This window comes from Camelina sativa, chromosome 5 (assembly GCF_000633955.1).
Source record: "Camelina sativa cultivar DH55 chromosome 5, Cs, whole genome shotgun sequence".
Classification (NCBI taxonomy): domain Eukaryota; kingdom Viridiplantae; phylum Streptophyta; class Magnoliopsida; order Brassicales; family Brassicaceae; genus Camelina; species Camelina sativa.
The window spans coordinates 29,488,853-29,506,401 of NC_025689.1; positions in this window are offsets into that span (position 1 = coordinate 29,488,853).

The following is a 17,549-nucleotide window of genomic DNA, read 5'->3' on the forward strand; positions in this document are numbered from 1 at the left end:
GCGTCTCGATCATCGAGTTCGCTTACAATCAAGCAGTGCATTCTTCCACAAAGAAGTCACCGTTCAAGGTCGCATACGGAATCAAGCCATTGACGCCACTGGATCTCCTCCCTATACCACCAAATGAAGCTGAGAATCAAGACGAAGCCGCAAGAGCAGCAAGGTTCAAGGCACTACACGAGGAGGTTCGAGCCAATATAGAACGAAGGAACGAGCAGTACGCATGCTTTCTCAACCGAGGACATAAACCGATGCTGTTCAAGCCTGGTGATTGGGTCAGCCCGCGAGGAGATGGCCCATTCCAAGTCGTCGAGAAGATCAACGACAACGCCTACCGACTCGAGCTTCCAGGTGAGTTTGGTACGTCTACTTCTTTCAATGTCACTGACCTCGTTCCGTTTGATGGAGGTGTAGACAAAGATGTTTTGGGGACAAAACCTTTTCAAGGGGGAGGGAATGATGTGAGCGCAGGACGCGACGTCAGCCGAGAAGACCAAGACACGCCGGACGCGACCGAGACGCCTAACCAAGACGCATCAGACGCGACCAGGGCAACCTCTTCAGAAGCGGCCAAAGCTCCAACAATCCTTCCCGGAGCCACCACACGTTCCAAAAGCTCAGTAAAGGCGGCCAAGCAGCGGCTCAACCTATTTGTCCGAACATTCATCCAACGCCAGCCATCCCATGAAGACTCCAAAGGCTCAGTCCGCTTAGTCTTCACTCTTACCCAAGAGTGAAGACGAGCAAGTCGTTAAGCAAGGAAGTGTACTCTTTTTCCTCACTCCGGGTTTCTCCCAATAGGTTTACCGGAGAAGGTTTTAATGAGGCATGGAGCTAAACACAAAACGCCTAAAGGCTAAGTTGCTTCACGCGCAAGGCTAAGGCGGTTATCTCTCTTTCCCTCCAATTTTTGGTTTAATTTTGAACTTGAGAATATTCTCTTTTGATCCTTATGTTTGTGAACGTTGGAGAGTGTTTGTGGCTAAGCGTGTTAGTCAAAAGGTGGCGATGTGTTCTCTTTGTAAAGGGGACACGTCAAAAGGACGATGTGCGGATCAAGATGAATCCGCGTGTCCTTAAGCCCCTATCTAGACCTAGCTATTTAAACTCTCCTTAAGCCCTTGTTCCTCCTTTAGACTTGTAGGAAAATAAAACTTTCTTCAAGAGAGATTCTTGAAACTTGTCTCACTCTTCTCTTTCTTCAATCCGGGATTGAACCTTGAGAAAATCTTAACAAGCCTTGAACCGGGTTCGACCTTGTTAGAGGCCGTATCAAGAGGAGAGCCAAACCTCTTGTGTCGTCTCTCGATCCACTCGTATTTCCCCCTCACTTCGTTTTTCCATCTTTCCCCTTCGCAACCTCGAGACCTCTTCCATAAGTTTTCGAGTTCTCCACTAAATCATCTCAGCTCGTCTCCACCATCGTTTCCGCCGCAACCGTTGTTCGTTCGTCCCGCATTCGCACCATTTGATCGATCCGTTCGTGGCTTCTCGACGTATCTCCCAAACGGCTCGTTTGAATTCCTTCAAACTCCGTTTCCCTTGTTTGATTCTCTCCTAGAACCGAAGCCCAGAACCTTTGCCGAGGAGAGTTTAACCGTTTAAAAGTTGGCCGAGAGCTCAAGCCGCGACTGTTCCGTAATCCTAACGTGACCGCGACTCCGGGTCACATCATGCAGCCTGAAAGACAGCAGATGGCACGGATTGAGCAGGCGCCACGGGTTTACACTACTGCAGAGACTGGTGGAACCAGTGTCGGGGCGATCACAGGTATAATTTCTGGTACTGAAGCTTTGTGAATTTTAGTAGGTTCAGATTTTATGTTTTTTCCTTTGATAAAGTGTTAGGTTCTCAACAAATGAGGTTTGTGTACGGACCTTGTTGGTGGGCGGGTTTAAGTCCCACGTTATGTTTGATTCTTGAGCTTCTCATAGCTTCATTACTCCGGGGTGTAAAGAGAGCGCGCGAATCAGAGAGGATCCCGAAAAGCATTCAGGAGTTGTCAGAGTTGCGGGAGGCAAGTTCCTGAGGGTTATTGGACGAGTTGGAGGAATTGATATTCAGATCGCAGGAGAGTCGAGGCCAGCGGATTTGCTTATCAGTCCAGTGGAGTTGTATGATGTTATTCTCGGAATGGATTGGTGGCATCGGCATATGGTGCATTTGGATTGCTATCGTGGTAGAGTGGAGTTTGAGCATCTAGGAGGAAAGTTGGTTTTTCAGGGTATTAGATCGACTTCGGGGAGTCTTGTGATCTCGGCCATTCAGGCTGGGAAGATGATCGAGAAGGGCTGTGAGGCTTATTTGGTTACTATATATATGCCAGAGTCAGTGGGGAAGTCTACGGTTAGCGGTATTTCGGTAGTGGAGGAGTTTGAGGATGTGTTTTAGTTATTGCAGGGATTACCACCATCTCGGTCGAATCCTTTCACTATTGAACTGGAACCGAGGACAATGCCGTTATCCAAGGCTCCTTACAGAATGGCTCCATTAGAGATGGCAGAGCTGAAGAAGCAGCTAGAGGATTTGTTGAGTAAGGGATTCATCCGTCCTAGTGTATCACCGTGGGGAGCGCCGGTGTTATTTGTCAAGAAGAAGGATGGGAGTTTCTGGTTGTGTATCGATTATCGGGGTTTGAACCGGGTCACTGTGAAGAACATGTACCCTCTTCCTAGGATTGATGAGTTGTAAAATCAGTTGAGAGGTGCTACTTGGTTCTCCAAGGTAGATCTGGCGTCGGGTTATCATCAGATACCGATAGATGAGGCAGATGTGAGGAAGACAGCTTTCAGGACAAGGTATGGGCATTATGGGTTTGTGGTGATGCCTTTCGGGTTGACTAACGCACCAGCAGCGTTTATGAGATTGATGAACAGTGTGTTTCAGGAGTTTCTGGATGTATCTGTCATCATTTTCATCGACGACATTCTGGTTTATTCTAAGAGTCCTGAAGAGCATGCAGTGCATTTGAGGATGGTTATGGAGAAGCTGCGGGAGCAGAAGTTGTTTGCCAAGTTGAGCAAGTGTAGTTTTTGGCAGCGTGAGATGGGCTTTCTGGGTCACATTGTTTCTNTGCGATGTGTGTCAGCTAGTGAAGGCTGAGCATCAGGTTCCAGGCGGGTTGCTGAAGAGTCTACCCATTCCTGAGTGGAAGTGGGATATGATTACTATGGACTTCATGGTGGGTTTGCCAGTGTCCAGGACGTTTGATGCTATTTGGGTCATTGTGGACCAATTGACTAAGTCAGCACATTTTCTGGCCATTAAGAAGACTGATGGAGCAGCGGGCTTGGCTAAGAAGTATGTGAGGGAGATAGTCAGGTTTCATGGAGTGTCAGCGAGTATTGTGTCTTATAGGGATTCTAAGTTCACTTCAGTGTTCTGGAAGGCATTTCAGGCAGAGATGGGTACTAAGGTGCATATGAGTACAGCTTATCATCCCCAGACAGATGGACAGTCAGAGAGGACGATCCAGACACTGGAAGATTTGCTGAGGATGTGTGTTTTGGATTGGGGTGGCCATTGGGCAGATCACTTTAACCTGGTAGAGTTTGCTTACAACAACAGTTATAAGGCGAGTATTGGGATGGCTTCTTATGAGGCTTTGTATGGGAGGCCGTGTCGTACACCGTTATGTTGGACTCAGGTGGGGGAGAGGAGCATGTTCGGGGCAGATTTTGTTCAGGAGACCTCAGAGAAGATTCGGATTCTCAAGCTGAACATGAAGGAGGCTCAGGATAGGCAGAGGAGTTATGCTGATAAGAGGAGGAGAGATCTTGAGTTTTAGGTAGGAGACAGAGTGTACCTCAAGATGGCCTTGTTGCGGGGTCCGAACATGTCATTGACTGAGACTAAGTTGAGTCTGAGGTATATGGGTCCGTTCAGAGTGATTGAGCGGGTTGGACCAGTGGCATATAGATTGAAGTTACATGAGCTTATTCGTGCATTCCACAAGGTTTTCCATGTGTCTATATTGCGGAAGTGTCTCCGTGAGGATGATCAGTTGTTGGCTAAGATTCCTAAAGATCTTCAGCCTAACATGACTTTGGAGGCGAGACCAGTGAAGGTTCTCGAGAGGAGGATCAAGGAACTTCAAAAGAAGAAGGTTCCTTTGATTAGAGTCCTTTGGGACTGTGATTGTGTGGAAGAGCAGACTTGGGAGTCTGAGGCGAGGATGAAGGCAAGGTTTAAGAAGTGGTATGAGAAGCAAGCCGCGACTTGAACTTGTCTAGCCTGGTCCCATCTGTAATCCGTGGCTGGAGCGGGAATGGAGTATTCCAGCCCATCTCTCTTGTTTACTCGGTCGCTTGGGGTGGTTAGTTGTGCGACTCAGTAACAAGATGAGGTGGTGTTCGGGGTACAAAGTTTCCGTGAGGCGGGGTTTCTGAGGAAAGTTTCCTGAAATAGAAGTTTCCAAAAGTGGAAAGTTTCCAAAAGTGGAAAGTGCTAAAAATGGAAAGTCTATGTGAAGTTAGAATTTGTCCATTTTAGTGGTGGAGAGCCTTGGAAGGGCTTGTGTGGCCTTAGTGACGGACTTTTGAGTCATTGTGCCCGTGTGTGGCAGTCTTTTTTAGATATTGTGTGGCCTTTGTGGCAGACTGTTTAGCCAGTTGTGTGGCCTTTGTGGCGGGCTGTTTAGCTAGATGTGTGGCCTTTGTGGTGGGCTGTTTAGCCAGATGTGTGGCCTTTGTGGCGGGCTATTTAGCCAGAGTGCCTGTTTAGACGGTCCTTCGGGACATATGGTCTTTGTGACGGTCCTATTTAGGACAGATTGTTTGGTCTNGGAGATAGTCAGGTTTCATGGAGTGTCAGCGAGTATTGTGTCTTATAGGGATTCTAAGTTCACTTCAGTGTTCTGGAAGGCATTTCAGGCAGANTGACAGATTGTTTGGTCTTGGTGGCGGTCCTGTTTAGGATATTTGTTTGCCCTTATGGCATGTATATGATCCTCGTGTGGTCATGAGGTATTCCAGTGAGGGGATATGTGGTTGGTAGGANAAGTTACATGAGCTTATTCGTGCATTCCACAAGGTTTTCCATGTGTCTATATTGCGGAAGTGTCTCCGTGAGGNTCACGAGAAGGAAACCTGGATGCGGATAGGACTCAGACGTATTCAGAATTGTTTGCTCGCAACTCTTGGGGGACTTAGGTTCTCCTAATACTGCCATATTCATAGACTTTGTGGCTTGGGAGTATTGTTGGTATATCGACTTCGGATGACGATCCGGGGGCGCGCTGTAGNTAACCTGGTAGAGTTTGCTTACAACAACAGTTATAAGGCGAGTATTGGGATGGCTTCTTATGAGGCTTTGTATGGGAGGCCGTGTCGTACACCGTTATGTTGGACTCAGGTGGGGGAGAGGAGCATGTTCGGGGCAGATTTTGTTCAGGAGACCTCAGAGAAGATTCGGATTCTCAAGCTGAACATGAAGGAGGCTCAGGATAGGCAGAGGAGTTATGCTGATAAGAGGAGGAGAGATCTTGAGTTTTAGGTAGGAGACAGAGTGTACCTCAAGATGGCCTTGTTGCGGGGTCCGAACATGTCATTGACTGAGACTAAGTTGAGTCTGAGGTATATGGGTCCGTTCAGAGTGATTGAGCGGGTTGGACCAGTGGCATATAGATTGAAGTTACATGAGCTTATTCGTGCATTCCACAAGGTTTTCCATGTGTCTATATTGCGGAAGTGTCTCCGTGAGGATGATCAGTTGTTGGCTAAGATTCCTAAAGATCTTCAGCCTAACATGACTTTGGAGGCGAGACCAGTGAAGGTTCTCGAGAGGAGGATCAAGGAACTTCAAAAGAAGAAGGTTCCTTTGATTAGAGTCCTTTGGGACTGTGATTGTGTGGAAGAGCAGACTTGGGAGTCTGAGGCGAGGATGAAGGCAAGGTTTAAGAAGTNAGGGTTTAGGCCCGATGAGGAGCCAATATTATTGCATGCAGACTTAGGTCTGATGAGGAGCCAATAAAAACTCAATGTTTAGGCCTATGAGTAAAGGAAAGTTCAAAAGTCGAGAGCAAATAATGCCTGGAGCGTGAGTCTATCGCCTAGAGGTGACCTTCTGTAGATCGGTCGGAGGAGTGTGGGTGATACTAGGATTTTTGTGTCTATCCTAGCAGGTTCAATTAACATTATGCACTTGTAATACTTAAGGTGTCAATCCAATTGGGAATCTTTACTATCACTCAAGATGCAATCAAGGAGTCACAAGTTAAGCCAATTCAAAAAGAGTGTTTTTCTAACAATCCTAGAATGGGCAAAATACAAAACGGAAATGAGTCATAGAACCAGAAACGAAAATGTAGAAGCGAACAAGAATAAACAAAACCGAAAACAATTCTAAGCATGAACAAATGAAACAGTCTCGGGAATGTAATATCAATCAAAAAGATAAAAGTCCTAAGGATGGGAGTAATTGATGTCGGTGGAGCATCCTAGTCTACAGAGTGTTTAACATACCACAAGTAAACTATCCCTAAACAATGAACATCACAACCTAGCTAATCCAATATCTTGGCAAAAGCTACTCAGACTCAACCACTTCCATACCTAGCTCTCGCTAGAGAAACATGGTCGAGCAGGCATTACATACAAGTTCATTCACGTCAACAAACATCATAGACAACTAATCTCTTAGGCTAGGAACGTAAGTCTCTGGCACTAGCTGGTCAGACATTTCATCAAAACACCTTTTGGGTGTGGAAATGTCTCAAACCTAGTCCCAATTGATCAGAGAAAAACTAGTATTTCTTACTCTAGTCCAGAAGGGAATCATACAATCAACGCTTAAACACTCTACATCCTAAGATCCTCCACCTAATTTATCCCATCCTCAAGAACTGACACACTAATCATATCCGAAAATCATCATCACGGATGCAAACATAGATATTGAACAAAGCATAGTAGATAGATAGAAATGAGAAAAACAACTTGTAGAAGAAATCCAATGCAAAAACTCAATAAAATCAAAGGTATCTAGATTACAAGATCAGGGTACGTTTTCGGTGGCTAGGTAAACCTTACAAAAGAAACGAGATAAAAACTAAGATNCTATGTGAAGTTAGAATTTGTCCATTTTAGTGGTGGAGAGCCTTGGAAGGGCTTGTGNCCATCCTCAAGAACTGACACACTAATCATATCCGAAAATCATCATCACGGATGCAAACATAGATATTGAACAAAGCATAGTAGATAGATAGAAATGAGAAAAACAACTTGTAGAAGAAATCCAATGCAAAAACTCAATAAAATCAAAGGTATCTAGATTACAAGATCAGGGTACGTTTTCGGTGGCTAGGTAAACCTTACAAAAGAAACGAGATAAAAACTAAGATGTCCAAAAACAAGACTTAACAAAATGTATATATAGTAAAAACGCGTGAATCCCTACTTAAAACGACAAAATAAAGCGTCGGTTCGGGAATCTCCTGAAGCGTGTGAAACCAAACATGTGCGGTCGAGTCGCGTGTCGTCTCTCCCTGGGGTGCTGTCGAGTGGAACAGATCAAGTCGAGGTCATACGACTCGATCTGGGTCGAGTGGAGGTGATGCGACTCAAGCTGGATATATATGTCTCTACTAAAACGGTGATAACTCTTGAACTACGCCTCCGATTGACTTGAAATAAACGGCATTGGAAAGATGACTCAATTCTCTACAACTTTTATGAAGACGTCAAAAGCTGAATCCCTCGACCGGTGGCTCAAATGATGGCTCGAGTGGTGACTCAAGAGTGGCTCGATTGGTGCAGCTGAGAGTGGCTCGATTGGTGCAGCTGAGAGTGGCTCGGTTGGTGCAGCTGAGAGTGGCTCGATTGGTGCAGCTGAGAGTGGCTTGATTGGTGCAGCTGAGAGTGGCTCGATTGGTGCAGCTGAATGTGGCTCGATTGGTGCAGCTGAGAGTGTCTCGATTGGTGCTGCTGAGAGTAGCTCGATTGGTGCAGCTGAGAGTGGCTTGATTGGTCTGTGTTTCCGACGTCTCCTAGATACCTAAAATACTCTGAAATGCATATGACAACCTGTCCCGCAGACCCCACTAGCCCACCGCTAGCTGCCCCAACGGACTGTCCGTGGATCCGCAAGCCCACCACTAGTCGTCCAATGGACTCCAAGCTGGCCCTGCAGGGCATCGATCCTAACCCATCACTGTGGATATCCCAATCCACCAGTAGGTTATTGGTGCGCTGCAGATCAATTGGTGACAGCTTGTCCTGTGGGAAGGTTGTTAAAGGGTGACAGCTTGTCCTAGCGCACCAATAACCTACTGGTGGATTGGGATATCCACAGTGATGGGTTAGGATCGATGCCCTGCAGGGCCAGCTTAGAGTCCATTGGACGGCTAGTGGTGGGCTAGCGGGATCCATGGGCGGTCCGTTGGGGCAGCTAGCGGTGGGCTAGTGGGGTCCACAGGACAAGTTGTCATATAAAAATCGATTTTTATGTGACAACCCGTCCCGCGGACCCCACTAGCCCACCGCTAGCTTCCCCAATGGACCCCAAGCTGGCCCTGTAGGGCATCGATCCTAACCCCTCACTGGGCAAATGGAACTATTCATCCAAATCCACAGTAGGTTATTGGTGCGCCAGGCGTTCCTCGAACCCTGGTCCTCACCCTTTAACAACCTTCCCCCAGGACAAGCTATCACCAACTCAGTGAGGGGTTAGGATCGATGCCCTGCAGAGCCAGCTTGGGGTCCATTGGGGCGGCTAGCGGTGGGCTAGTGGGGTCCGCGGGACGGGTTGTCACAATGCACAATGTATGCAAAGATGATGCAAAAACTTCCTAAAAATGCAAAGTGTATTAAAGAGGTTCTAAAATGATACAAAACGACTAGTTATCCTAGCTAAATGCATAACAAATACATGCTAAGGAGATGCAAAATATAGAGTATCAGTGGGCCGTGTAGACGGTTGCACGGGAGTCCTTGGCTAATGGTTGTTCGAGATTCGAGGACGAATCTAGATTGGTGGGGGATAATTGTAACATCCGTGAACCAAAATCCCGGTTTGGAGATTGCATCGGTCGATGCAGAAGGTGCATCGGTCGATGCAGAAGGTGCATCGGTCGATGCAGAAGATGCATCGGTCGATGCAGGTTTAGTTTTCTGCGTTTTGACTTAAGTTGAACGTTGCGTTTTGGGCAAAGGGAGAAGGAAAAACCCTTAATCGTTTCTTTTGTCTCATTAGTCGACTTTGGCCGCTTTTGAGAGAAACAAAAGAGAGAAAGAGTGTTCTTGGCGTTCTTGGTGTTTTCTGTGGATTTGTGGCGTTTCCTGGTGAGATCTGAGGCTTAGAAAGTTTTAGGAGCTTGCTAGGAGTGTTCTATTGGTTGTTTGAGGTTTGGATTCGTCTTGGCAAAGGTAAGTGCAGGACCATGGCTTATCTAAGCTAGAGAACTCTCTAATGTGCTTGTTGTGTGTTGTTAGACTTGTTAGATCGTTATTTTGGACGTTAGGAAGCTTTCTTGTGGCTTGGGATCGAGTTTTGTGGTTGTAGGAACTAAGATCCGGCGAGAAGCTTCGGGGAAAACACGATGCTCAGCATTGCATCGGTTGATGCATATCTTGCGTCGGTCGATGAAAGTGCAAGGAAGGCGCGTAAAACCCTAGAGTTTTCTTGTTATGTCGAGCATGCGTCGGTCGATGCAGTGCGAGTGTCGGTCGATGCAAGTGCATCGAGCATCGGTCGATGAAAGTGCATCGAGCATCGGTCGATGCAAGTGCATCGAGCATCGGTCGATGCAAGTGCATCGAGCATCGGTCGATGCAAGTGCATCGAGCATCGGTCGATGCAGCCCTGTGTCGGTCGATGCATCCCCATTCGGATTCGGTCGATGCATGTTGGTGTCAGTCGATGCAGAGTCCTGGTTTGTTATTTGTTGTTTGTTGATTGTTGTTTGATGGTTAGAGATGACTCTATTGCTTGTGTGTATAACCCAGTAGATGGGAGGATTACCTTACTGAGTGTTTATAAAATACTCATGCATTGCAATTTGTATTTGTGGTGCGGGTAAAGGCAAAGTGTGTTCGTGGAATCAAGGCAATGAAGAGGAGGATGTTCTAGGGACTCGATTGGTTGTTGTCTGGCATTGCTAGATTGCTAGAGTTGGGTCATTAGAAACATTGCTAGGTTGCTGGTTCTATGATTCATGGTGTTTGGTTATTGGTTATTGGTTATTTTCTGAATATTGGTTAATTATTATTGGATATCTAATGGTTATTGGTACTGTTTAATTCTGCTGTTGGTTGTGATTGTGGTTAGGTGGCTAGTGGATATGGAACCATTAGTTGTAGTTTATTTATTAAAAAAAAAGTTGAGTCCTTTCAACAGTAACCAAAAAAAACCGGTAAAAACCGACCAAAAGCCAAAACTGTAGTGCCTTGTTAATTACCGGCGTTTCCGCTCAGCCGTAAGAAGTAATTGTCAGATGGTCCTGTCGGAAGTTTACGGCCAGTCTTCGTTTCAATTTTTGACTGTTATAACAAAACTGTAGTGCCTTGTTGGTTATATAATTTTTGGATTAATGAAAGCTTAGCAAATTGAGACTGTTATAACAAAATATGATATCAAATATAGTAATTTTTGTATATCATATTTATATTGAAAAACATTTACATATTAATTTTTTCTTGCTTAAATGTGATTAATTTTTATTATGTTGTTTTGCCTGACTTGATTTTTGGGGGACAAGATTCCTTAATAGGGACAAATTACATTGTAAGATGATAACTGAATATTTGTTAAAACAAAGATGCCATACATATATTAATCAAAGTCATACAACCTAAATTTGACTCTCAACAATAAGTGTAATACGCCTATGAGGCTAGGATGTATAATATGATCCTCTCACAGCTTCTTTAGTCTAATGTCTGTCATTCACATGTTTATTGTTACATACGATTCAGATAAATATATATATATATATATATATATATGTTTCCACTAAATAATTGGTGCAACATTGTGATTTAATAGAAATTTAACCAACGCACTTGCATCTGTTATTATTTGTAAGGTGAAAAAATGCTTTTACTTTTTGAAGCAATAATTTTCCTTCTATTTCACACAATAGCCATTTATCTTTTCACTCTCAGGCATTAATCAAATATGTATGCTGCATAATTATTATCCTTACTTATATATATATATATATATATATATAGTTTAAAAAAAAACTTTTACTAGCTATATATTAGACTATTCATACTGATATAATGTACTTATTTATAAATATATTTTGGACCACACCTACACATTTTTCTTGTCATGGACCACTCATTATTTTGTTGGCATTTACAACTTATACAAACATAATATAGAGTTTGAATCTAAATAAGGTAGACCGACAACAAATACAACTCCCTAACTTACATATTAGTTACTTTCCATCACCTAACTAATTAGTCGATAATTAATTATTCACTAAATATATGAATATTGTTACATCAATTTTGTGTGGACAAAAGTTACAAAATAAATTTTTTCTTTAGTTCAATTGCACCAAATGGATTCCAAAAACAATACCAAAATTATTGATTAAGTTTTTAATGAATTTTCGTGTGTAATGAACATGCAGGTATTATTTTAGTTTGGAACGGAATAACAAAAATACAATTTTCTCGACCGGATTCAACCGACCAAAACAAATAAACCAAAATACACAAACATACAGATAACTTTTTTAAGAATCTCAGCTACTACATAGACTTGCTTAAGAATCTCAGTTACTACACTATTTTGTGTAGTTATATTCACACCAATGAGAATTCTAGCTTTGGATTTTTCATAATTGTCGCAAAATCTTTTGATTATGACCACCTTTTTGTCTTTTAATTTCTCCGACGATGATTTTTTGATTAACCGTGGTCTCATATGTGTCAAGTTGCTTTCTACCATTTGTCACAGAGCTCTCATGAAATTTATATTGATCTACCTTATTTTATCCTTTTGTAGCATTGTGGAATGTCCTTACTTATGTTTTAAACTTTGGGATATTTTAAGCTCTGTTTTCCTTGTATTTGGTTTGATTTAGATAATTGATATAAAATGTTTGTAACAAAAAAAAAAAATGTCACAATATATGTAGTGTTGGAAACATTTGAACACATGACAAGATTTATTTTTTTAATTATATTAATGAACCACTTTATAAGTGTTTGTATTAATATTGGGTACATCAAACCTTTTTTTATTAATAAAAATTCATAAAACATACAAGACACACAAAAAAATTGTTGACTAGAAGAACAAGTAGCTAGTAAGGAAAAATGGTTTTGACGATGTCGATAGGGGTAGATAATAAAAGAATTATTGCCATAGCCGTCGGGGTGATTAAAAGTAATTGGATTTTAATTTTTTCTTTTTTAATCATTTAGTTCTCATAAAAATAATTTATTTTCTTGAACAATAATCTATTTTATATACAAGATGATAAAAATATGTAGAAAAAGATATGTATAAAATAAAGCTACAAATGATTTGAATACATTGTTATAATGCAATATAACATATGTTTTCACCATTAAATCACTGATTTTGGTGTATTTTATTATTTATTTTAGTTAGATTCATATATTAAATTCTCTTAGATACATATATAAATTACTTTTTTATCATTATGAGTTTTGAGGAAATTCTTTGACAATTGTTACAATCTATTTAATATTAGATATACTTAAACATATGTTGTGACTAAATTAGTTTATGACATACATATATTTTGATCTATTTAATATTAGATATATTAGACACACATCTTATGATCTGATTAATATCAAAGTTAAGATCAAATTTGATTATAAAATACCACTTTTATATGCTGCTATGAGTACTTCCAACATTTGGATAATAATAAGATCATCATAACACAAACAAAATACATAAAGAATTGTCAGTAGAACAAGAACAAGTAACGGAAAATGGGTTTGCTGGTGTTTTTTGGCATAGGCACCGCTGGCGGGGTTGTTATAGGCTTGGTGGTTGTTGCCATATGGTTCCTCTGTAAAAAGTGTACTTAAATCTTATAACAAAGTCCTAATACCTAATTGATGATGTTTCAGTGTAATTAACTTATATTTTTCTTTAATAATTAGTTTTCAAGAAATAGAAGCGATAGATAAAACATGAGATACTTTGATGATATTTGTAAAGTACTTAAGATTGGTTCAAATTTGTTGTTGATTTGAAATTTAACTCTTTAATTATAATATATTGGAACTACTAATATTATATTTTTGAGATACCATTAGAGTATCTCAACTAATGTAGATGCTCTGATAACGAGAATTAATTTGTATTTTTTTGAATAAGACATATTACAAAGTATAAGCGATAAGCATATGTTTTGACAAGGGTCTCAATGCCACATGATTTAGTGATGGATTTGTTAAGAGACAAGAATTTTGGTATTTGGTGTATTGGTGAAAATGACTCGATCGACTAGGAGTGCATTGCATATGATATCTACAAGAACGTTGTGAATTGCCAGTTTCTTGAGCTGAGTCAGCTGACAGTCTTGTACTGTAAAATCAAGAAAGACTTTGTAAGGCATCAAGATATATAAACGAAAAACAATATAAAGATTTCCAAAGTTGTTGTTTGAAACATATGTCATCATCATGTGATGAATATATATTAGACATAATCAAGCCTTATTTAACTTAAAATACCAAAGGATACAATACGTCACATAATATAATAAGATCATGAACATATAAACTAGTATTACACAAGACACAAAAAAATTGTTGACGAGAAGAATAAATTAAGCAAAAATGAATATTGCCATTGCGTTAGCAATAGGGATCGCGGGGTGGGTGATGATAACCTTGGTGGTTGTTGCCATATGGTTCCTCTGTAAAAAGTGTACTTAAATCTTCTAACAAAGTCCTAATACCTAATTGATGATGTTTCAGTGTAATTAACTTATATTCTTCTTTAATAATTAGTTTTCAAGAAATAGAAGCGATAGATAAAACATGAGATACTTTGATGATATTTGTAAAGTACTTAAGATTGGTTCAAATTTGTTGTTGATTTGAAATTTAACTCTTTAATTATAATATATTGGAACTACTAATATTATATTTTTGAGATACCATTAGAGTATCTCAACTAATGTGGATGCTCTGATAACGAGAATTAATTTGTATTTCTTTGAATAAGACATATTACAAAGTATAAGCGATAAGCATATGTTTTGACAAGGGTCTCAATGCCACATGATTTAGTGATGGATTTGTTAAGAGACAAGAATTTTGGTATTTGGTGTATTGGTGAAAATGACTCGATCGAGTAGGAGTGCATTGTATATGATATCTACAAGAACGTTGTGAATTGCCAGTTTCTTGAGCTGAGTCAGGTGACAGTCTTGTATTGTAAAATCAAGAAAGACTTTGTAAGGCATCAAGATATATAAACGAAAAACAATATAAAGATTTCCAAAGTTGTTGTTTGAAACATATGTCATCATCATGTGATGAATATATATTAGACATAATCAAGCCTTATTTAACTTAAAATACCAAAGGATACAATACGTCACATAATATAATAAGATCATGAACATATAAACTAGTATTACACAAGACACAAAAAAATTGTTGACGAGAAGAATAAATTAAGCAAAAATGAATATTGCCATTGCGTTAGCAATAGGGATCGCGGGGTGGGTGATGATAACCTTGGTGGATTTTGGGGTATTGTACCTCCTCAAAAAGATTAATATCATCTCGTAAAAATCGTAATATTTGGGATGAGTTGAACATAATCAGTTTAATCATGAAGAAATAGCTGACGAGCCATAAGCATTTCTTGAAAAAGTGCTTTTACAAATTACGTATGATATTATATAAGAAAAAATTATGTTCGTATGAAGTGAACTCACCAATTTGAGATGTGTTTGGATAATTGATAGAAGTGAACTCACCAATTTGTATGTATTGCGTAACTTTTTTTTACTATGTTTTCACTACTCAATTACATAATACTGTATACATATCATTTGTTTTCTCTTATAAAACAGTAACCAAAAACAAACCGGTAAAAACCGAAAAAAAACAATTGGCCAAAACTAGAATATAATTTCCACTCAGCCGTCGGAGATAATTGTCAGATGGTCCTGTCGGAAGTTTACGGCCAGTCTTCCTTTCAAATTGAGACTGTTATAACAAAACTGTAGTGCCTTGTTGGTCATATAATTTTTGGATTAATGAAAGCTTAGCAAATTGAGACTGTTATAACAAAATATGATATCAAATACAGTAATTTTTGTATATCATATTTATATTGAAAACATTTATATATTATTTTTTTTCTTGCTTAAATGTGATTAGTTTTTATTATGTTGTTTTGCCTGACTTGATTTCTGAATGTGTATATTTGTTTAAGCAAAGATGCCATACATATATTAATCAAAGTCATACAACCTAAAGTTGACTCTCAACAATAAGTGTAATATATAGGCCTATGAGGCTAGGATATATAATATGATCCTCTCACAGCTTCTTTATATACACTACAACAAAAATGAGCTTCGGTAGCAGACCTTTGTAGCACAAATTTACGAACTGCAACTAAAAGTACCAAAAATCGGATGCCAAGTATTTCGTAGCATTATATTAACGCTAGTATATAATTTCATTTAGCGGGAACATAAAAATCAATATTATAGCCGGGAAGGTGTATTTTGGAGGCAAACTATATGGGTTTTTTCCCGCAAACTAAAAAAAGTCTCGATTCTTTGACCAAAACATTAAAGACAGTCTTTTATACTTAGACCAAAAAATAAAAAATCCAGCAAACAAAAAGCTTTCAGATTCTCTAAAATTTTCAGATCTTTTATCTCAATCGCAAAGTTTTTTTTTCCATTCCATCTAATCTCGATTCTCATTGTCAAGATTTCGATTCTCAACAAGAAATTTTTTCGACATTCTCTGTGNGTATTGCGTAACTTTTTTTTACTATGTTTTCACTACTCAATTACATAATACTGTATACATATCATTTGTTTTCTCTTATAAAACAGTAACCAAAAACAAACCGGTAAAAACCGAAAAAAAACAATTGGCCAAAACTAGAATATAATTTCCACTCAGCCGTCGGAGATAATTGTCAGATGGTCCTGTCGGAAGTTTACGGCCAGTCTTCCTTTCAAATTGAGACTGTTATAACAAAACTGTAGTGCCTTGTTGGTCATATAATTTTTGGATTAATGAAAGCTTAGCAAATTGAGACTGTTATAACAAAATATGATATCAAATACAGTAATTTTTGTATATCATATTTATATTGAAAACATTTATATATTATTTTTTTTCTTGCTTAAATGTGATTAGTTTTTATTATGTTGTTTTGCCTGACTTGATTTCTGAATGTGTATATTTGTTTAAGCAAAGATGCCATACATATATTAATCAAAGTCATACAACCTAAAGTTGACTCTCAACAATAAGTGTAATATATAGGCCTATGAGGCTAGGATATATAATATGATCCTCTCACAGCTTCTTTATATACACTACAACAAAAATGAGCTTCGGTAGCAGACCTTTGTAGCACAAATTTACGAACTGCAACTAAAAGTACCAAAAATCGGATGCCAAGTATTTCGTAGCATTATATTAACGCTAGTATATAATTTCATTTAGCGGGAACATAAAAATCAATATTATAGCCGGGAAGGTGTATTTTGGAGGCAAACTATATGGGTTTTTTCCCGCAAACTAAAAAAAGTCTCGATTCTTTGACCAAAACATTAAAGACAGTCTTTTATACTTAGACCAAAAAATAAAAAATCCAGCAAACAAAAAGCTTTCAGATTCTCTAAAATTTTCAGATCTTTTATCTCAATCGCAAAGTTTTTTTTTCCATTCCATCTAATCTCGATTCTCATTGTCAAGATTTCGATTCTCAACAAGAAATTTTTTCGACATTCTCTGTGTAGCAAAATATCCGTTTAGATCTGTCCCTTTTACCGGTATCTATCGCTTTGTCTCTGTCGCTCTCTGTCTCCGTCGTTCTCTGTGGCTCCGTCAGTCTCTGCCTCCGTCGCACTCTGTGTCTCCGTCGCTCTCTGTCTCAGTTTCTCTCTGCCTCGGTCTCTCCGCCTCTGTCTCTCTCCGCCTCTGTCTCTCTCCGCCTTTGTCTCTCTTCGCCTCTGTCTCTCTCCGCCTCTGTCTCTCTCCGCCTCTGTCTCTCTCCGATCTCAGTAGATTCGAATTCAGCTGATCTCATCCACCTGAAAGGTATAAGGCATTCAATAAATGTATTATAGTTCTTTACTCTGATTTTAATTTTGACAGATTTGAATTTTGTCAGGTAATCACATCTCATCAGCTGGATCTTCTGCCTGCTTGCATCGGAACACAGAGGCTAGTTCTCTCAATGAAACTGATACTTCGTTTTGATAAATTGTTTAAGAGTTGAACGAATTGGTTGTTTGATATTTCATTTTAATAAATTGTTGCTGAATGTGTGAATATGTTTGTTTGGTGTGTTTGTCTAGTGTTTGTTTGGTATTTGTTTGGTGTTTGTGTTATTCTTAT